The sequence below is a fragment of the Vombatus ursinus genome, unplaced genomic scaffold, assembly GCF_900497805.2.
Source record: "Vombatus ursinus unplaced genomic scaffold, bare-nosed wombat genome assembly UNPS02014787.1, whole genome shotgun sequence".
In the NCBI taxonomy this organism is placed as follows: Eukaryota; Metazoa; Chordata; class Mammalia; order Diprotodontia; family Vombatidae; genus Vombatus; species Vombatus ursinus.
Window position 1 is genome coordinate 1,362,591 of NW_020954565.1, and position 20,506 is coordinate 1,383,096.

The window sequence follows — 20,506 nt, forward strand, 5'->3', positions numbered from 1 at the left end:
GACATGTCAATGATGTCACCTTACACAAATGAAAATTCTTCTCACAGAATTCAAACAACTTTAAAGTCAAAGTATGATGGAAGTGGGAGCATGATTGTCGGATCATCCTCATTAGTAAAAGACCTTAATTTAAATGTGCTTTTATCATTCAAGATGTTCCAGTTTTAATTGTTGCTTATTTCTCAATACTATTGGACTCAATATAGGAGATGCCCTGCATTCTTCCACCCTATTAGTTCTCTGAAGAAAGCTTTCTCCAGAATACAGTCAGAATATAGCCTTGACATTCACAGTTTTTAGCCTCCAGGTTTGATTACTGCAATGTCCTATTTTATGACCTTCCTGAGAACTTTTTTTTAATAGCTTTAACTTCTGCAGAATTGCTTTTCTAGGATTTAGCTTCTTCAAAATGAATTCATACTATTGCTTTAGTCCCATGAGAAATGTGTTTGCTTTGCTTACTGGTTAGCTTTGAATCCATTTTGAAATAATTTGCTGATGTATTAAAATGATGGCACCCTAATTGTGCCCTGTGTATTTAGCAGAACTGTAGTCTTTGAAGAAGAATTACAAATGTCAGAAATTATCAAAAAGCTGATGAGTTCATCTTTTAATATATTCATTCTAAAATGCCAGTTTCAAATAGCAGATAGAAAAAAATGTAAAATAAATTAATTTATTTGGATTTAAGATAAGTTCTTCTTGCTTTATATTATGCTTGCAACCAAGGGCAATGTAGAGGAGTGGATAGAAAGCAGTCCTTCAAGTAAGAAAGACTTGAATGTAAATCCTACTTCTGACAAATCCTCAGTATGTGACCCTGGGCAAGTCTCTTAAATTCTCTCTAAGATGATAAGTTGTACAAAAGGTGCTAGCCTACATTGCCAGAGAGTTTCTTCATCTAGAAGGTCCTTATATAAATAAATGAATAAATAAATAAATATGAGAACAAAATTATATATGGACATGCACACACATACATATACACATATATGTGTGTGTATTCACATACACACATATGTATATACACATATATACAGGTGTATATATTAAATCATTACAATATATATGCATACATAAACACAATAGATACACATATATACACATAAAATATACATATATGCATATTATTTATATTAGTATATATCATTTAAATATTACATATATTAATATTACATTAAATTATATTAAATATTATATATATTAATACATATATAATCACTAATTCATCAAGGCAGTTTGGACAAAGTTCAGTACACTGAATTGAGAATAAAAGTATGTCTCAACATTATGTGCATAAAATCAGTTCAGTAGGTTTCTCCCCTCTCCACCTCAAATGTGTTCTTTTATAGGCATACTGTGGCTTACACTAGTCTTATACTATCAGGTTAGGCATGTTTTCATTTGAGGTTTTATGTAAAATTTCTTGAGCTCTGTTTTTTTTTAAATAGAGCACATAACTTATACAATAGCCTTTTGGTTTTAATTTGTGAAGTGTAGTGAATATGTGAAAGCACAGAATTATTCTTTCTTGCCTTTATCTGAAATATAAAGCAAACTGATTTTTTCCCTAAGATCTGTGTCAAAAAATTTCCCAGGCATCAGTCTTTTTTTCTTTCTTTCCACAAAAAATGTTTTTAGATAGAAACAGTATGACATCATAGATAGAATTCTTGATTTGGATTTAGTAAGTCTTGGATAGAAGTCCCACTTTGGACACTTATTAGCTTCGTGACCTTAGACAAGCTGTTAATCTCTCTGAACCTCAGTTTCTTTATCAGCAAAATGAAAATAATATTTTCCTCACAGGGCTGATGACATGACATGATCAAATGACATGATGGACATAATACACTTTGCAAATCTTAAAATACTATAATGATAATAGCATGTGAGCTATTCTTTTAAAACATTTTATATATAAAGAAGTTAATTCACAGATTTTTAGTGGTCTTCACTCTATTATTCTACAGTTTTCCTATCTAAATTTTTGTTTTATCCTTTAGGTGTCAAGTATTAGTCAACATTTGTTGATGGTGGCTGAGGAGGAATAAATATAAAGATCAAGACATTATAGCCATACAACTCTAAGGATAGAAAATTGTTAAAAACTGGTTTTACCATGTATATGAACATAAGCAGATACTCTAACAACTCTCCTATTTAATAAACCTAGACAGAGCCTTTGGGAAAAATCTGAACAGAAATCCCTGTTCTAAAGGAAATTTATTCCCATATAATTTTATATCTTATATTTCTATAGAAATGTGTTCCTCCAAACCCCTTTTTTGTGTCATGGACTCCTTTGGCAGTCTTGGGAAGCCTATGGCCCTCTTTTCAGGGTAATGTTTTTAAATTAATAAAAAAATACACTGCATTTCAAAGAAAACAAATTATGATGAAATAGATATCAAAAAAATTTTTCAAAACAAGTTCATATACCCCAGGTTAATAACTCTAGCATAGAATTTATTCCTATGGAATTTATTCCTATTACTAACTTGAAAGCTGGGGTTCACTTTATTACTTTAGGATGAAAAAATGCAATGCTAGTGATATGCATACTAATCAATGAAATTCAGAAACTGTAGTGGGAGTGAGCAGCAAGGTTTTCTATATGAGTTTCTAGGAAGGAATGGGAAATTATTTCTGAAATATAGAAATATTTTTCTTCCTATACTATTCTTACTGCCAAGCAATGGTCTTAAATGATATCACTCTGCCTATAAAAAAAAAACAAATCTGATAAGAAACAACTCTGGGTGTTTCCTGATGATGCAGAAAGGAATTATTTGTCCTGATTTCAGACAGGGAAATCAGAGAATTTTGCCTGCACCTCGGTGCTAGCAATTACAAGTTAGCAGAGAGCAATGCTGTTGAAGAAAATGATAATTCTTTTCACTTTACCATCATTTACATTTTGTCATCTTTTGAAAAAGAGAAAAATGGCGAGAAAATCTGTATAGAGTTTACACACAAAAAGAGGATTGTAGCATAGGGAAATATGTCAGTTTACTATACCATATTTTGTTCTCTCAAAATATTACAGAATTGACACTGGGCATAATGGTGTTTGATGTTCAGAGAAAAATACAGTATGTCAACAGAACTATACGGGTGATGTGGATGGCTTCCTACAAAAAGAATATGAATCTTTATACTGATAATATTCTCAAAAGCATATTTTTTTTTAAAAAAGCCAGGTGTGTGTTGGTGTTTGTGTTCCTTTTTAAATGAATTGTTGAACACTAAGGCTTCCGTAATTATTAAGCAGTTTTTACAAAAAGCTAAGAGTTCGTTTCCATAATTTTCTCTTGATACATCCATTTCACAGTTTAGTATGAATCTCTAGAGTAGTTATGATTAAGGTAATAAACTTAGAAGGTCAGTATAAACACCACTGTACACAAACAACGCATTGCTAGTCTTGATACAACTTAAGTAAGGTATTTTGTATGAACACACCCTTTCCACTTTTTGAAAAAGCAGAATAGACTTTTATGCTTCTTCACACATCCTGTAAATATTATTTACATGTCTGGGTTATGTTTGCATTTTTATGATTTCAGTCTATTCTGAGGCATATTCAGACAACCAACTCCCTTAGAGAATCTGATTTGGGATAGGTTAGTTCCTTATTTCACACCATGCTCCACTGATCTGGTGTGTGTAAAATCAGCAGAAATATGGAATCAAGGTCATAGGGTCGTAGATTTAAGGTTAGAACATGTTCAGTGTTCATTCTAGACCAACTCTTTGTACAGATAGTTAACTCGTAAATAGCACTTTAAGTTTTGCAAAGCACTTTGAATATATAATGTCGTTTATTGCTCACATCCTAGCATTAACCTCATTTTAGAAATGAGTTGATTGAGGTCAAGGAAGTTTGTGTTCAGTGTCAAAGTGAGCTAGTAAGGATCTGTGGAAGGATTTGGAAATTGGGTCTTCCTGACTCCAAGTCAGGCTCTTTACACACTATACCACTGCGTGCAAAGGAGCGTAATGCTTACCCAAGATCACACAGGTTGCAAGAAGGAGAATTGGCATTTGAACCTATGTCTAATTACAATTCCAGCATAGTTTTAACTGCTCAATTCTGCCTCGTGAGGCAAGATGGAGTTGGGGATATTTATGGAACAGAATGGGGCCATGGAGGGTGGGTTGGGAAGGCCAGCAGCCATAGTATAAGAGTCACCCCACTTTTACTTCTCAGAAATTCAATTTAACTCAACAAGCAAAAAGCATCCCCTGTGTCCCAGGCACTGGATCCTGGGGACAAAAATAGTTACTTGTTCCTTGAAAAATTACTGAGATCATTTGAGATCATATATGCTACAGAATGCTACTGTGTTACTAGAAGCTAGTAAAGAAAATGGATTGGCTAGAAATATACCATCTCTTTAATGTGTGATTATACCCACTGAGCAGAGCACTAGGTCATGAGTCAGAAGACTTGGGTTTAAATGGCACCTCTTCCACTTGAAAGGTGAACTTGGGCAAGAAATTTAATTAACTTTCATGGGCCTCAGTTTCCTCATCTGCAAAAACTAGGGGTCTAAACTAGATGGCTTCTGATTTCCTCTTCCATTCTTGATCTTTGATCCTATGTAGAACAGTAATTGGAATGAAGTCAGCTAGGAATGGAACAACCAAGGCTGCTTCTACAGGATCTGGTAACATCCAGTTTAGAGGTAATTATTCCTACTCAACCCAGGTAATCGGGAAATTGGCCCACAGACCATATTTGCAGTCTTATGTAAAGAATAACGATTCAATATTCAGTAATGGTTAGGTACTTTCCGTGCACAACCCTGAGGTCCTTATGCAAATATAATTGCTGTAGGAATGGAATGGAAGTTTTGTGTGCAAAATGACTGCAGCAGCAGATCCTTAATCAGATTTACACAGAAGAGGGGGCAAAAGCATCTCATCACATGCATGCCAAATGAATAGATGGGCTGGAATGTGAAAATCAGGTATTTTTAATTTTAACACAAAGATTAGCTGTAATAACGATAGGCCCTGTATTCTCTGTTTGCACCATGATTTGTATTCAGAGAATAAAAGGCCTGAAGAGTTTAGTGTTTATTTGTTTATCATTTTATTTGTGAAGGATATTTACTACAAGGAGCTCAAAAGTATTAATCCTCACAACTTTAGCTTTAAAGTAAGAAGTAAGAAAGAGATAGAAGAATTTCCAAATGTAGCTATTATTTATAGATATACATTTTTTGTAAATAATGAGAAATCACAATTACTTGGTGAGACCCATTTATTGATCTTAGAAGGGTCTTTGGACAAAAATAAAACCATGATATCAGGAGGTGAAATTGATCAAAATATAGGTATGATAAGTAACCAAGCAATAAGCAACCTTTCCTAACCTCTGCAAACCAGGTCAGACCCAAACTTTATTGGCCCCATTAAGTTCGGATAATAAGAGTCCTAGGAGCAGACAAATCAGGTCAATTTTAGGGCAGTTTGCTGACGGATTTGAGACCATTGGTTTGATACAGGACTACACCCAAACAATTAGGTCTCACTTTTATGTAAAGCATTCTTAAATCTAAGTTTATTTTGCTCCAAGCCATCCTCTATCCATATACTCTCTGGAACTTGACCCAAGGTATGAGGCAAGTCTTTAAGCTTCATGACTCCATTTTTGCAAGATTTCAAAGTGACATCCATTACAAATTTTCTTTGTTTAACCTATGCCAGAAATTGAAGTGCCCCTGAGTATAAATGACAGGAGAATAGGCCTGCAAATCTTTTTTTTTTCAGTGAACAATACACTCTCATTTTACACAATAAAGCTTGGAATGCCTCATTTTATGCTGATGGTGGGCACTTTTGGAGTTCCTCATCCTCCAATAGTTAAAACCTATGACTAAGAAGTAGACACTTGCAAAGAGAGATAAAGGGGATTAATGAGCATGAAATTCAGACAAGTGTAGACCCTGCTATGCATGATAGAGCTGCATCTCAATCTAGCTCTATTTGTAGATAAATAAAAATCCCACTCTAAAAAGCAAAAAGCTTACATTGCAGGTTACTTTTTCTTTAAGTCTTCTTTCATTAACATGAGCAGCCTTAGTAAAGGAAAAAAAATGCTTTCTATGATAATCTTAGCACAATGAAATACAAAGTGAGCACGACTGTGAAATTGATCCAAATACGCTATATACTTGACAACATTACCAATGAATCACCTTCTAATAAATAGCAAATGAAAACATAACTTGTAAACATACCTAAGTAAGTTTACTATAGGGAAATAAGGCAAGGTACAGGAGGGGAATAGATGTGGAAATTTTTAGAACTGAGTTGTTTCCAGAAGCTTAAACCCCAGGCTACATCTGGCCCTTGTCATAGAATGCCAATTTATATTTGTTTTTACACCAAAGATAAAGGAAGACCTTTTCCTCCACCTGCTGCTCAATTCTTAAGTTACTGTTTTGTAATTACAATAAAATGTAAAAATGAGACCTCCATTTAAAGTATGTCCCACTTCCACATTCCTACCACCAAAATAAAATAAAATGAAAAGGATTGTTAAATGATCTAATTACTTTGTTGTTGTTGTTGTTGTTTTTGTTAGTGAGATTAGACTTTGAGTTATAAATTCTCTTCCTTTAGGGAAATATCATATAAAGTCAAGGCTAGTAGCAACATAGTCATTCAATCCAATTCAAGGAGTCCACAGAACATTTATTAAATACCCACTATGTGCAGAGGCATGTGTATCAGGCCCTGCCTGAGAATCTCAAAGGTTACCTAAGTTTTGGGCCCTGACCTATAAATAGCTTGCAGTTTTATTTAGTTTCAATTCTTTAATGTAAAATTATATTTTTATTTGTGGATTAAAAATTAGTACCTCCCTAATAGCCTGCAGGAAATCCAAAAAATAATTTAGACCAGTATAATTAAGAAGCATTGCTAGCAAGTGATTAGAAGGGTAATAGATTGCAATATTATTTATACCCTATGAGAGGTCTTCCCAAACATTTAATTAGATAATTCACATAGTTAACCTGTAAAGAATTTAGATAGCCCATTTTATAGGTCAAGAAACTGAGAGAGCTGTCCTTTTCATATTTTTAGCCCAATTGCTGATCTACCTTTCTGAAATGATAATTGCCTTCCCCTTCTTTTTTTTTTTTAATAGCAAGGGAAAACAGATGCATCCAACTTCATATTGAGAAATGCAGTGCATACTACTAAATGTAGAGATCATTTAGAATCTTTTTGTTTTATCTTTGTTTTCAGCAGTAGTCCAAGATAGGGAACCCTAATGGAAACTGGAAATTGTGTGTATTCTTTTTCCTAGTAGTATAGGCAGAATTTTAATTAGTTTCATTTTCACAACTCAGTGTCTGGTGATCTCTGATCACGGCCTAGCTTTGATTTGTGATGCTTAATTTGCTTTCATTTTTCTATAATGAAATGCTTTGGGATATTGCTATTTTAAGGGTTTTTTTTAAACATTACTGGTAAGGTTAATAGTAGCAAAGGTTTAGAAATCTTTGAATATCCTGTTTTAGTATCATCTAAAAATGCATTATAATTAGTTTTTTTCTCTTTTATTATTAGCATTTTACAGAATTCTTTGCACTATAAGGTCAATCCCATAGTTTCATGAACCATTACTAAAACATCAGGGAGTATCATTTATAATATATAGCAATCCATTTTGATCCAAGAAAATAGACCTGGTTGCAGTGTGCCATTTTTGGATTCTTTTTTTTTAACATAATTTGAGGTAAATGCTAAAATTATGATCTTGCTTGATTCCTGCTGTTGAGCCAGCCGTGACACAAAAGAAGATGCATATCAAAAAAAAAGAATGTGAAATAACCAGGAAATAAGAATATTGTGATTCAATAGGCATGCTACACCTATATTCTTCTATACTAATATCTCAATTTCAGTTCTAATGCTTAATACTTGTCCTAAATCTGAGTTTATTTATGCTAATTTAACACCTCTTTATTTCTTCCTTTATCTCCTCTTATCTGACAAGCTATTTCAGTTTTATCTCTTTTAAAAAAAAATGTAGGTCCCCCACTTAAATTTACAAATAAAGAGCCCTGAAAATGGGAGACTTAGATCATTCTGCAGAATAAGCAATATCCTGAATGCATGAAAACATTTGTTCACATTGGCCTTCATGATTCTTTTTATACAGTCATGATGGTTTATAGTTACCATATAATTATCATTTTAATAGTTCCCTATTAGAAATAACCACAAAAGAAAACAGAACTCGTAAGAGTTTCTATGGAAATGTCTTCGGCATCATCAATTGGTAATTTTATGATAAATATATGAATCACCTTCTCTGTTTTATTCATATGAGAAACCAAATTAGTGACCTTCAACTTCAGAATTGTTGCTTTGTTTTGGAGTGGGCTGGTTGTGGATGTCTACAGTGGAATATAAAGTGGAAGGTTTTTCAGGCAAATAATTGCTTGAAAACTAGCTTCTAACACACACTTTCTGAAAGAACTTCTGAGAAAAATGAAGCCATATTATCTGAGGATCCCATATAAGATGCCCTTCAGAATTTAAGTTGATTCAAAAAATATCTGGGATTGTTCAAAAGATAGACAGTAAGAGCAAAGATAGCATTTCCCCCACCCCACTTGATGGTTTGCATATGTTTTTCTTTGGTGCCTGGAAAAGGGTAGGCATAGATTACTATGTTCAATGTACATCCTAGTGAAAGGATTATAAAGGCTACCGGCTTGCAATGAGTCATGACAAGATCTGTACCAAAATAATTCCATCCGTATGTTCAAATGTGAGAGATCATGTTATGGGCCATGGTATTGAGATTTTTTTTTAACTACTAAGAGCTGAATTAAAACTGGAACAGAAAAATAAACCATTTGTGGTATTTCTTTATTTTTAATTCTATTGAAACAAAACCTAAAGTATTTAACACTTGATCTGTAGTCTTTATACAATCAAACACCACGAGTATGATACCTGAGCTACTGGGTTGTTAGTTGCTGTTATTGTTTTATTCTGGATCTGCGATTTCATTGGGCAGTTTCTATAGTGGAAACTCCTTCCACTGGGGCAGATTAGAAATCTGTCTGTAATTTGTAGTCAGAGAATAGCCTGGAACACTGAGTGTCACGAAGTGACTTTCCCATGGTAACACGGCTAATGTGGAAACAGTACTTGTATACAGGTCTATGTGATTTGAAGGTCAGCCTTCTGTCCACTATGCCATATTGCCTCTCAAAGTTTTAGTTAGTGTCTACTTGTAAGTAAAAGCTAAATCCATCAAAGTACTGACTTTTAAAAATTATATCTAGATCTTGTGAAAATGAAGGTCTTAATCTTAAAATGTTATTGTCAAAATCATGGACCTTTTTCTCTTATCTTCAAGAATATCTAGACTTCCTTACATATCACTTGTCCATCATTTTGCACAGTCCAGGAGCACACAAATTATTCTACAAATGACTACAATGTTCAATTAGCTTTGGTGTTTAAGTTTGGATAATGCTGCTCAACTCTGACATAGAAGGAAAACAAAATCAAGTTGAAAACCACATCAAATATCTAATGAATAATTTAGGAGTATCTGAAAGGGGTTGGGTAGATCCCTGCCAAGAAACAAACTGAGAGTAGATAAAACTAAATGTCAAAAAAGACTGAAAAAATGAAGCAAATTTCCATCTCTAGCCCCTTCCTTCCCCTCCTACCTTTTAGTGTTGAATTAAGGAATCTGGTTCACACTGTAGATTGTTATATACATTTTCATGAAGAAGATTATTTGTCATTTAAGCTTTTTTCTATTTACATATCCACATATAGGAAATATTAATCACCACCTTAGTCTAATTTAGAGGAAAGTGGCTCATTAAATGCTCTCCAGTTGAAGCTTCCAAAGATAACTTACCCTAAGTAGCAACTAGGGTACTGGGATCATAGGATCATAGATCAATATGTAACAATACCTTTTTAATGATGAGTAATGTTTTTTTTCTAACTATTTCCTCTAGATTTCACTGATTGAAAATTAGCTATATTTGCATATACCAGAAAATATTACTTTTCCTTCGTATTTACATGTTTTGGCTTTTTGGGGCCTTGCTGGACTGACTGTTCTTTGACCTTTTGCCAATAAATAATATCCATCTCTTATTTTTTTTATACAGGAGTTTAGTTTGAGTGAATTTTATTTAAATCATTCTTTCATGAGCAAAATATTGAGCCTTATGGATGTTTATATATTAATTTTGATGCGACTCTCCCAAAAAACAATATTGGTATGAGCAGATGATCTTTTCTTAGTCCTTAGCATCCAGAATCAAATACTCTTAACAGTCATTCTCCCTTCGAATTTGTATTTTAAAGTACTAAACAGGATGCAATTCACTGCATTTTAGAGCTACATTTTAAATATTTTTAGCTTCTGAATTTCTAATATTTCCATAATGGCTTAGATGAAAGCAATGGTCTGATAAACTAAGAACATATTAGCATCCTATGAAACAATCCCCAATTAGTGTCATGAGGACTCATGCAATCTCTTTACCAATAAGAAGATCATGTTGTCATTTTATAGCCCATCTTCTACATTTTAAAGTGATTTTTATAAGCACTGTATTTAGGAAATTCTTTTGAAACTACTTTGGCACTCGAACATTTTCTTTTAGATACTCAAAGCATCATCTTTAGGCAATTCACTTGTACTTTACCACTGAGATTTTATTTTTTAAGGTGAATGTGACACAGAAGAGGAAAAATGTTTTATTATAGTTCCAATGTTCAGAAAATACATCCAATACTCTGCAGTCTGCCTATCATCTACGTGTTATGCAATCAGCCTAATTCTCTCAGTGTCTAGGCTGGGAAATATTAATTACTCCCTTAGTCTAATTTAGACCAAACTGGCTCATTGAATGCTCTCTGGTTGAAATCCCAAAGATAACTTACACCCAGGCAGCAACTCAGGTACTAGGATTATAAGATCACAGACCTAGACCAGAAGGGACAGCAGAGGTCATCTACCCTAACCCTCTCATTTTACTGATGAGGAAACAGGCCAATGGAGGTTAAATGTCTTGCCTAAGGTATCGTAGGAAGTTAGTGGGAAAATTGAGATACAAAACCAGATTTTTTGACTAAAGATTCAGTGCATTTTATACCGTATTACACTAACTGAAAAAAAACAATAGAAAAAATTATAATAATAATACTAATCTGTTTGGAATCTGTGTTTGAAATCAAATGGAAAAGCATTATTTCCCTGTCAAGAGAGCATAAAATAAACTGCTTGTAAAGGGGTAAAAAAAGACTATTGAATTTGTTCTAGACAGCCTTCTGATAAAGTTAAGATTTTAAGTACTGAAAATAAAATATAATGTATGTAAGTTTATAATTGAATGTAAAGAATGAATGTATTCTATAATTGTGGTTAATATAAATCTAAAATTTACCCCCTCTCAAATTATTTCAAACATCTATTTATGGAGCCTGAATTCCTTGACTCTGTGTGTGTGTGTGTGTGTGTGTGTATGCATACATATATACATGCATATATATTCAAACTTTATGCTTTTCTTTGTGCTGTGCACACTAAATCTCATCCTAAGAGGATTTAGTAAAGCAACAATTGATAGAGAATTATGTTTTCAACATTGTGAGCAACGCATTTCTGGATAGCCAAAAAAGTCATTCTAAAGGGAAAATCTTCTAAAGAGCAGAAAAATGTATTTTGATCAGGCGCATATTTTAAAAATCACATTTGTGAAGTACCTTGAAGATTGTTGATTTAATTTTTTCAGAGACTATAGGACTAGATCATCCTCAAATAAAATTCATCCTCAAATAAAATTTCCTTTCATAAAGCCTACAGCCTTAGGTGCAGTGCCAGGCTTTTAGCACCTTCTTCAATAAATGGTTTTGTCAAGTTAGCAAACTACTCCTGTTGGCTCTGAGCCTTAGTTCTACTAATGGATTTGGGAATCATCTGTATGCATTATCATGCTTATCCCTAGCTTCCTAAAAGCACAGGTATTATGGTGGTCCCAGGTATTCTGGTACTCTTTTTTTTTTGAGGGTATCATTATTATTCCATGCCTACATCCACATTTTAATTATAGAAATAAAGTAATTTTTGACTGCCAGGCCTTTATACAGCACTTAGTCCTTTCCATGGCAGTCATATCTGATCCTAATAGTTTTGAGAGACTGTCTATACCACAAAGAAAGCAAATAGAAAAGCTCTCTGCTGGAAAATGTTTTTCACAGTCACTGCCATTTTACAGCCTCCTCCGTGAAGTCTTCTCTGAACAGCTGAGACCAGCAGCACTGTTGTATCTGTGATATACATTTGGTACTTATGACATCAGGCCCTTATATTTTCAATTCTTTATATACACACACATTTGTATATATAGATAGAGATACATCCTATCTACTGACTATATGTGCGTATACACATATGCATATGTGTGTATATATTTACATAAACATATACACATATATGCATACATATATACATACACACTATATATGCGTTCATGTGTATGTATGTATGTGTATATATGTATATGTATGTATATATGTGTGTATAGATAAATAGATAGATAGATAGATAGATAGATAGATAGATAGATAGATAGATAGATAGATATTCTCCAGTTGGATTTAAACTACTGAAAAGCAGAAAATGTATCTTCTATATCTTTGTCTCTTTCTCTATGCCTACTGCAGTAGCTTGCACATAGAAGGTGATCAAAACAATTGTTAAAGGCTTCTTAAAGTGTTTGGAACAATTCCATTGACCTATATAGGCCAAATATACTTTTTTTCTTTGCAATATGAAAATTTCTTGGTCTTTTTCTCCTTTTCCCTAAGTGAAAAATTGTGTAAAAAAAAAAAGTGAAACCAAGCAGCAGGAACTGTAGATGTGTCAGACATAAAGCAGCTAAATTATAAATCTAGTTTCAGGGTACCATTTGTACCCATGTCTATGTTATAGGTGCATTCATAGGAACATATTTTGCCATGTTTTAAAACCTGTCCTTTGCACTTTGAGTTAAAATACATGTGAATCTGTCAAAACAACGCACATTTTAAATCCTCAAAAGGATAGCTATTTCCTGTAGCATGTATTTAGCCCCTCCCTTTTTTCTCTCTCTTTTTTAAAAAGCTGTTACTGTTTTCGACCTGATATTTCATTATTGTGAGAGAAGGAAACTTCTTCCATCAATGCTGATCGTCAAGTCAGTTTGTGACCCATATTCTTAATTTTGCGGGGCACTGAGAGATTAAATAACTTTAACATGGTCACAAGCCAGTACACATAGGAGAATACTTGAACTCAGCTTGTTCTGATTGCAAGGCTGACCCAGGCTCTCACTATCTAGTATACCATGCTGCCATATGAGCAGCTTTGGAATCACAAGAGGCTCGGTTCAAGTACTAACTCTATGTGTGTATGTGTGTATGTGTACATATACAGATACGTATGTGTAATTTTATATAATAGTATGTGCATATATACACATGTGTTCATATGCATAATACATCAAAACTTAGAAGTAAAATAGCAGAAGATAAACTTAATCTTGTTTCTGGTTTTGAGAAGGTACTTTACGAATCCAGTCCTATAACCTCAGTACACCTATTAGTTACCCTGTAATGTTAATCTAATTTCTCATCCTAAATGCATATTAGCTTAGATATCTGGGAAATGTCCATATATACACACAAAAGAAAACAAACCAGTAACAATGGTGGGAGACATCTACTCCTCAATTAACTGTTATTTTTAGACACCAAGAACTGGTATAAGAAAGGACCACAAAGGCCTGAAAATATTTCCCTGCTTCCTTCTTAAGCTATAAGGAAAAGCCTAGGAAAAAGGAGGAAAGCAATCCATAGAAGCTGGGATGTATAGGTGGAAAGATCGCAATAACAACAGAAAACCAGGTGTCTTGAATGAATCTGGACTAAGTTATCTAACACCGAATGTTAGGATGGGGAATCCAAAAGAAGAAACTACTTTCAACAGAGAGCATATCAGAGTCATTTTTAGGGCCCTTAAAACAACAAAAAAAAATGAGCATCCATGCTCTGTGTCTATTTCAGGGCCATTACCAAATACGTTGTAAGATCAGGAGGAGGATGGTTGTGTTGCCCCTCTTTCTGAGGAAAAAGATGTATAAACTGGGAAAATAATCCCATTGTACTACAGGCCAAAGCAAGACTTCTGCTATGTCCTTCTTATCAATGCTTCCAAAAAAAAAAAAGAGAGAGAGAAATGCTGCAAAGATGCTTAACACGAAAGACTGCATCTCTACTTCCTTTCTCCCTTTCCTCATAAACTGAATGGAACTGTTGTTATAAGACAACACACTGCTGAGTTAATGTAACTTAAAAATTTACAGCAGGTTGTATGCCTGGAGGCACATTATGGTGCCACCTGTAGGCATCTAATTCCACTGAAAATAATAAATAATTGTAAAGAATTCCTCAGAGCCTAGAGGATACTGGATGAGAATCGTGTTGCTAGTTCCCTCCAACACTGATTCTGTTGTGGAGGAGGATTAGAGGACTGTGCTCTTGCCAACAAATATGAGTAATCCTTCTCCCCACAAAAGAGTCCAGTGAATACAAAACCCAACACCTGGGTTCCAGATATACCCAGCAAATTTCTTTTATTTGTGCCATTGCTAATCCACCTGCAGAAAGTGCCACATGGTAGCTGCCTAACTTAGCATGTTGATTCCATTTAAGGAGAACTTTTCATCACCATAAAGAAATCTATTTTGTCCACCTCTGTGCTTCCCATTTATTCCCTTGTAGCCTTTTCCTTATGCTCTGTCAAAGAACAGTGGGGCACTTAATTGTTAAAATTCCAGACATTCATTTGAAATATGTTAAGACGTAGCATTTTAGCAATATCCATCAACCCTAACCTTTTTGACTAAGAGATGACAATTGATTTATCAATTTGCTAGTATGCTACTAAAAAAAAATAAAAAAGAAGTGGTCATCTATTGTGCTTTGATATAGGAAAGTGAATGAGCTGATTCTTGTCTTTTTATTACTGACCATATATATTTTCTGTCTCAGATTATTTTCTACTTCTCGTATCAATGGCAAATAGCTTCAATTTCCTATGCCTCCTTCTCCGGGAGTAGGGTAGAAGGAAGACTTTATTTTTATTTGGCCAAGTTTTAAATTCCCCACTGATTTTAATTGAAATCATCTTGTCCACATGAGGCTGGTAAGTGTTATAAACCTATGATAATCTTTATCCACAGGTAGAATCACATGACTAAGGATGAAGTAAACTATGTTTAAATTACCATTTAAAGAACTGAAGATTGGATTTCGAGTGGTATTAAAGTTGACATTTACTTTTTTTATTTATACTACATTAAGGGTTAATAAGGTTGGCATAACCTTATTCTTTGCCAGTTCTTCTGCAAAGTATTTCAGGATCACTGCCAAGATAGATTTTAACCCTTTTAATCTCGTTAATAATCCATAGCACTCCTCACACTGCCTATATGAAAACAGAGTTGAGAGCACAGTTTGACCCGATATCCAAACTAGGGAGTGAAGGGAGAAAAGCTTACTTGCCCTTTTGGTTGCTATGGTGAGTTTCATATTTTGAGGAAACCTCTGTTAGATGTCTTAAAATAGACCTCTGCCAAGAAAAACATTGGTCCAGTGGCATATGTTGGCTGAGCATCACAAGGTTGCTCAAATTCCCTTCCTTTGTTTTTCCCTCAGTGGGGGGTGAGGGAGGGTAACCCCCCCAGGGCAACTGCTCCAAGAATCAGCCCACTAGTCTGGCAAGCTGAGAATCCAGAAACTTGCTGCTAATTACAGTGTTTACAATTCCCAACCTGTTTATTGGCGCCAGCAATCAAACTGTGTCCTCTTGAGTGTACCCAAAAGCACTTGTTGGCTTGAATTTACCAAGGTTTCAAGCTGGCTACATTAATTATTGTTAACTTAAAATCATGTGTTGCATAGAAACTTTAATTGGCTGATTTAAGGCTACAAATCTGTCTTTTAAATTTTTAAAACATTCTGTCTACGTTGACAGAATTGAAGGAATTTGTAAAACTTATCTTTTCCTTGACAAAATTTATGATGATTTTTAGGGACAAGCTGCCATGGTTAGGATACATACAGAATATACTGGAAATCAAAGGGTGAAGAATAGGGGTAGGAATATTATTAGGATAAAAGAAAATTTGGTTGTGGTATGAGAAGACATTTCTAATAACTCTTTCCACTTTGATAACTCTCTAAGTATGGATAGAAATTCAAATCATAAAAGCTAGGTTTATGTCTAAATTATTTATTTAAGGTAAATTAGATACATACAGATTATAGAATTATTTATAGTTAATAAAAATTAAACTTCCTTTCTTAAGGGGACAAAAGTAGTATCAGGAATCTTTTTCAGGGGGCATTGCATATTTACAAATTCAATTATCATGGGTGCTTTTTGCTAATGAAAGTTGAATTCTAGTTACCCCTCTTGGCTGAAAATAATTCTTTGGGGAGGCAACTGACAGTAATAAGACCTGAGATTTGCAGCTGAAAGGATCGTATGATCATAGATTTAGAGTTTGAAGAAACTTTAGAGGTCATCTTATCCAATTGTCTCATTTTATAAATGAGGAAATTGAGCCCCAGAAAAATTACATAACTTCCCCAAACTTGTGGTCATGGTATTTAGCAGGGTAAGAATTAGAACTAGGTCCTCCGACTTCAAATCCATTGCTATTTCCGCTACACCACAATGAATATTCCTTTGATTTGTAGAATAAGAAACAACATACTGAAAGCTGATTTTTCCAAACGGTTAGTGCTGTAGATGTTATAGATGGAATTAACTGGCTGACTACCATAGCAACTTTTTTTTAAAGATCAATTTTAAAGTAGCAGTGAGAAAAATTCACCTTAACTTGGAAATTCGGATACTTTTTTTTTTTTAAAAAGTGAAGTCCTAAATGGATAGGCCAACCAGATTCTCTACTAGTGTCTATATGATGTCATCAGATTGTAAAGGAAACCCTCATTGGGAGGAACCACTGTAGAAATACATAAGAGGACATGAAGAAGTGTCACGTACATGGATTCTGATTAGTGTAATTAGAAATATCAATATTAGATAATGGATCCATGAAATCAGTGTCAAAATACAGCCCCAAATTGAGAAGCCATGTTTCCTCCTTTACTCATGGAAGTGATTTTTTAAGCATTTCATGCTTGTTTACGAAAATAGACGGCAATTACATTCTGAATTAATATTTAGCTTTTTTTTTTAAAATAGCACATTACAATAATATAAAATACATACATATATACTTTAATTTTTATAGTTGTCATTTACAAGTCATAAATCGTAATTTCTTGTTCTGATTGTTTCAGTTGGTTTAAACCCATTTCCACATAGTAGGGAAAGCTTTATTTGATAGTTATTAGTTTTAGGAAAATAAATTAGAATTGGATACTATAGATTTTCTTGAACTTCTTTTGAATTTTAGGGGCTTGGGACTGTCACTTACATCTATAAAATTACATTCTACTATATTCAAATGAAATAGTTAAAATAAGTGCAACTGGCAGTTGATTTGTAACTCTGTTCTTCAATTGAAATACTTGTAAGTTGGATATTCTGAAAATTAAGATATTTATTTATAGCTATTGAAATTGTTTTTTACCAGTTAATATTCATTTGCTGCCTTTAAAGGAGCTTTTAGTAATATATAACATTTTATTTGGTCTTTTAAGCAGTGGTATATGAACATATCTTCATGGCTATATTTTCAGAATCCATGACACTTAGCAAAAGTTATAGAATCATACCTTTAGTGCTGGACTGGTTCTTAGAGCCTATCTAGTCAACTCCACTTATTTTATAGATGAGACGATGAGGCTCAGAAATGATACATGACTTGTCCAAGATCACACAGGTAATAAATGACATAGCCAAGATTCAAACTCAGGTCTTTTGACTCCAAATCCAATTTCTTTTTCAGAATTTCAGAAAGTAGGTTAGGGATCATTTAGGCCAATCCCCTCATTTAGCAGATACAGAAACTGAGGCCTGAAAAATTTAAGTGACTTGGACCAAAATAAAATAAGTATTAGGTGGCCCAATTGGTATTCAAATATAGGCTGTATGGTTTCAATTTCAGTGCTCCTTCTATGATACCAAGCTATTTAATTACTATGCATTATGCTATGTATTTTAAATTATTAAAGTTTTGGGTAGTTTTCTCAGAATTGGATGCATTTATCAAAAAATTGCCATGATACATGTCTTGATGATCTGGTTATTATCATCTTCAAGGAAGCCAAAGGCAAATGGATGCAGAGAATGGGTATGTCACCTGATTCTCAGTTGTTTATTCATCAGGCTTGAAATGTGTTGATGAGACAGTATGAAGAAAACTACACTACTCCATGGGCAGTTTGTTACATAGAGAAAATACCTCAGTCAATACCAGAAGTTGGTTTGCCAAAAGAAAAAGTTGTGTTCTTTCCTCAAGTTGTGTTCAAATTTAGTTAGGCCCAAAATGAATAGCCTTAAATATTTTCTAGAAAGTCAAATGGATATCATAGATGAAAACATTTACCACATAATCACTACTGGCAAACAAGCTGAAAACTACACTACACTATACTATAATACATTACACTACACTATACTACATACACACACATACACATACACACACACACACACACACACACACACACTTCCTTGTATCTGTCCCAAAATGCATTTATCCAACACTGTATGCTTAATAAATATTCTTGACTTCCTGGATCACATGGGACTTCATAATCACTAAGGCTTCTAAAATTCTCTTTAATTTTAGGTTCTGAGCAATAAAATCCACTGTGTTCATAACAAAATGGGGAGAGGGAGGAGTCTTTGGTTATTAGAATTTACCTTCTCTTTAACCAAAACATTGTTCATTGTGATCTAGTTTTATATGGCAAAAAAAGGCAGAAATATGCCTTTCCTTTCCTTAGTCACGCTAATGGGTTTGCCTCTTTCTTTAAATACATACACAGACAACCTCATAGTAATTTCTTTTAAATGCAGAAAGTATAAATATATTTGAAGGAAGATGCATGCAACAAGTTTCTTGCTACACATAAAATTATACTAATAAGAAATATTAGATAAAAGTGTTATTTGCATCTAGTCTTAAATGAAAAGAAAGAAAAAGAAAAATGAAAGTGCTCTCCCAGTCAACTTGATGAATTAAGGAAAAACAACTGAATTCTAGCAGGACAGATGAAGAAATCTTCTCTATAGCAAAGCCACACCTACAAATATAATCCATCTTTTTTCATGAACTACAATGTCTAAGCATATATCAAATCCATAGCATATTTACTATTATAGTGTTTGAGTATTAATTTACTTAGACCTCTTTTTAAAAATATCCAACTGAACTGGTTTGTACAAATCCAAGAACAAATAAATTCAGCTTAAAGAGCTCTATCATCTCCAGAATGGAAACAAGTCCAAGACTGCCATTACAATTACTCTTTGTGAAATTTTGATAATTTTTTCATAACCCTAAGCAGCCCTTGGGCTACATAGATAGCAGGATGTGAGGGGGAAGGAACAAGTATTTATTAATCCCTTACTATATGTCAGGCACTGTTCAAAGCACTTAAGAGAAAGTTCTTGATCAAATAAAATAGCTGAAGTTTTTTGGATTTTGAAAGCCCAAAACCTATCTCTTCTGTTTTAGGGCTGATTCACAAATGACCTTCCCTAGAACACAATCCAAACATGACACAGGAGAAATTAGATTTGTGGTACAGCTATATGTGTGTTTTAAATCAGGTATTGTTCATTTCTTCATTTTAGTTTATAATAAATTTATCTTACACTGTGCACTGGACACCCATAAAATCAGGACTATATTGATAGGTAACTTTCTAAAGGTAAAACTGGACATTAAGCCTTTTTTTTCCTCCCTCCTTTTAGAATTTAACCTTCCTAAAGTCCATCTTTGCAGACTGATTTACTTCCTGTTAACATGCTAAGATCCAGATTGTCTGCCTCTCCCAATTGCTTGCTTACAATCTGTGTCCTTCCTACTCAAATGTGATTTCATTTTCAAATTGATTCAGAGCCCTGTACCAGAGAGACGAATCTATTGAAATTATAAGCAGAGCTTTGGAGCTCAGCTGCTTCTGTATCACTGGGGACTAGAAAAGACTCCAGCCCTCCTTACCAGGTCACCAGCCATCACTCCTTCCTACAAAGTAAGAGTTCCAGCACTTGAAATCAAAATTAGCTGCTATAGGCCACAACTGGGAAAGAAGTATTAAGGAATAAGACATCTTTCAGGAACTTCCTTGGAACCAGCTATAGCTCTGTCCACAGCCCATAGAACTTTCATTCTGTCACTTCTTTAACAGCTCTTCTACACAATTACAGGCTTAACATTTTCAGTATTTTTCCTATGGTCTTCAATAT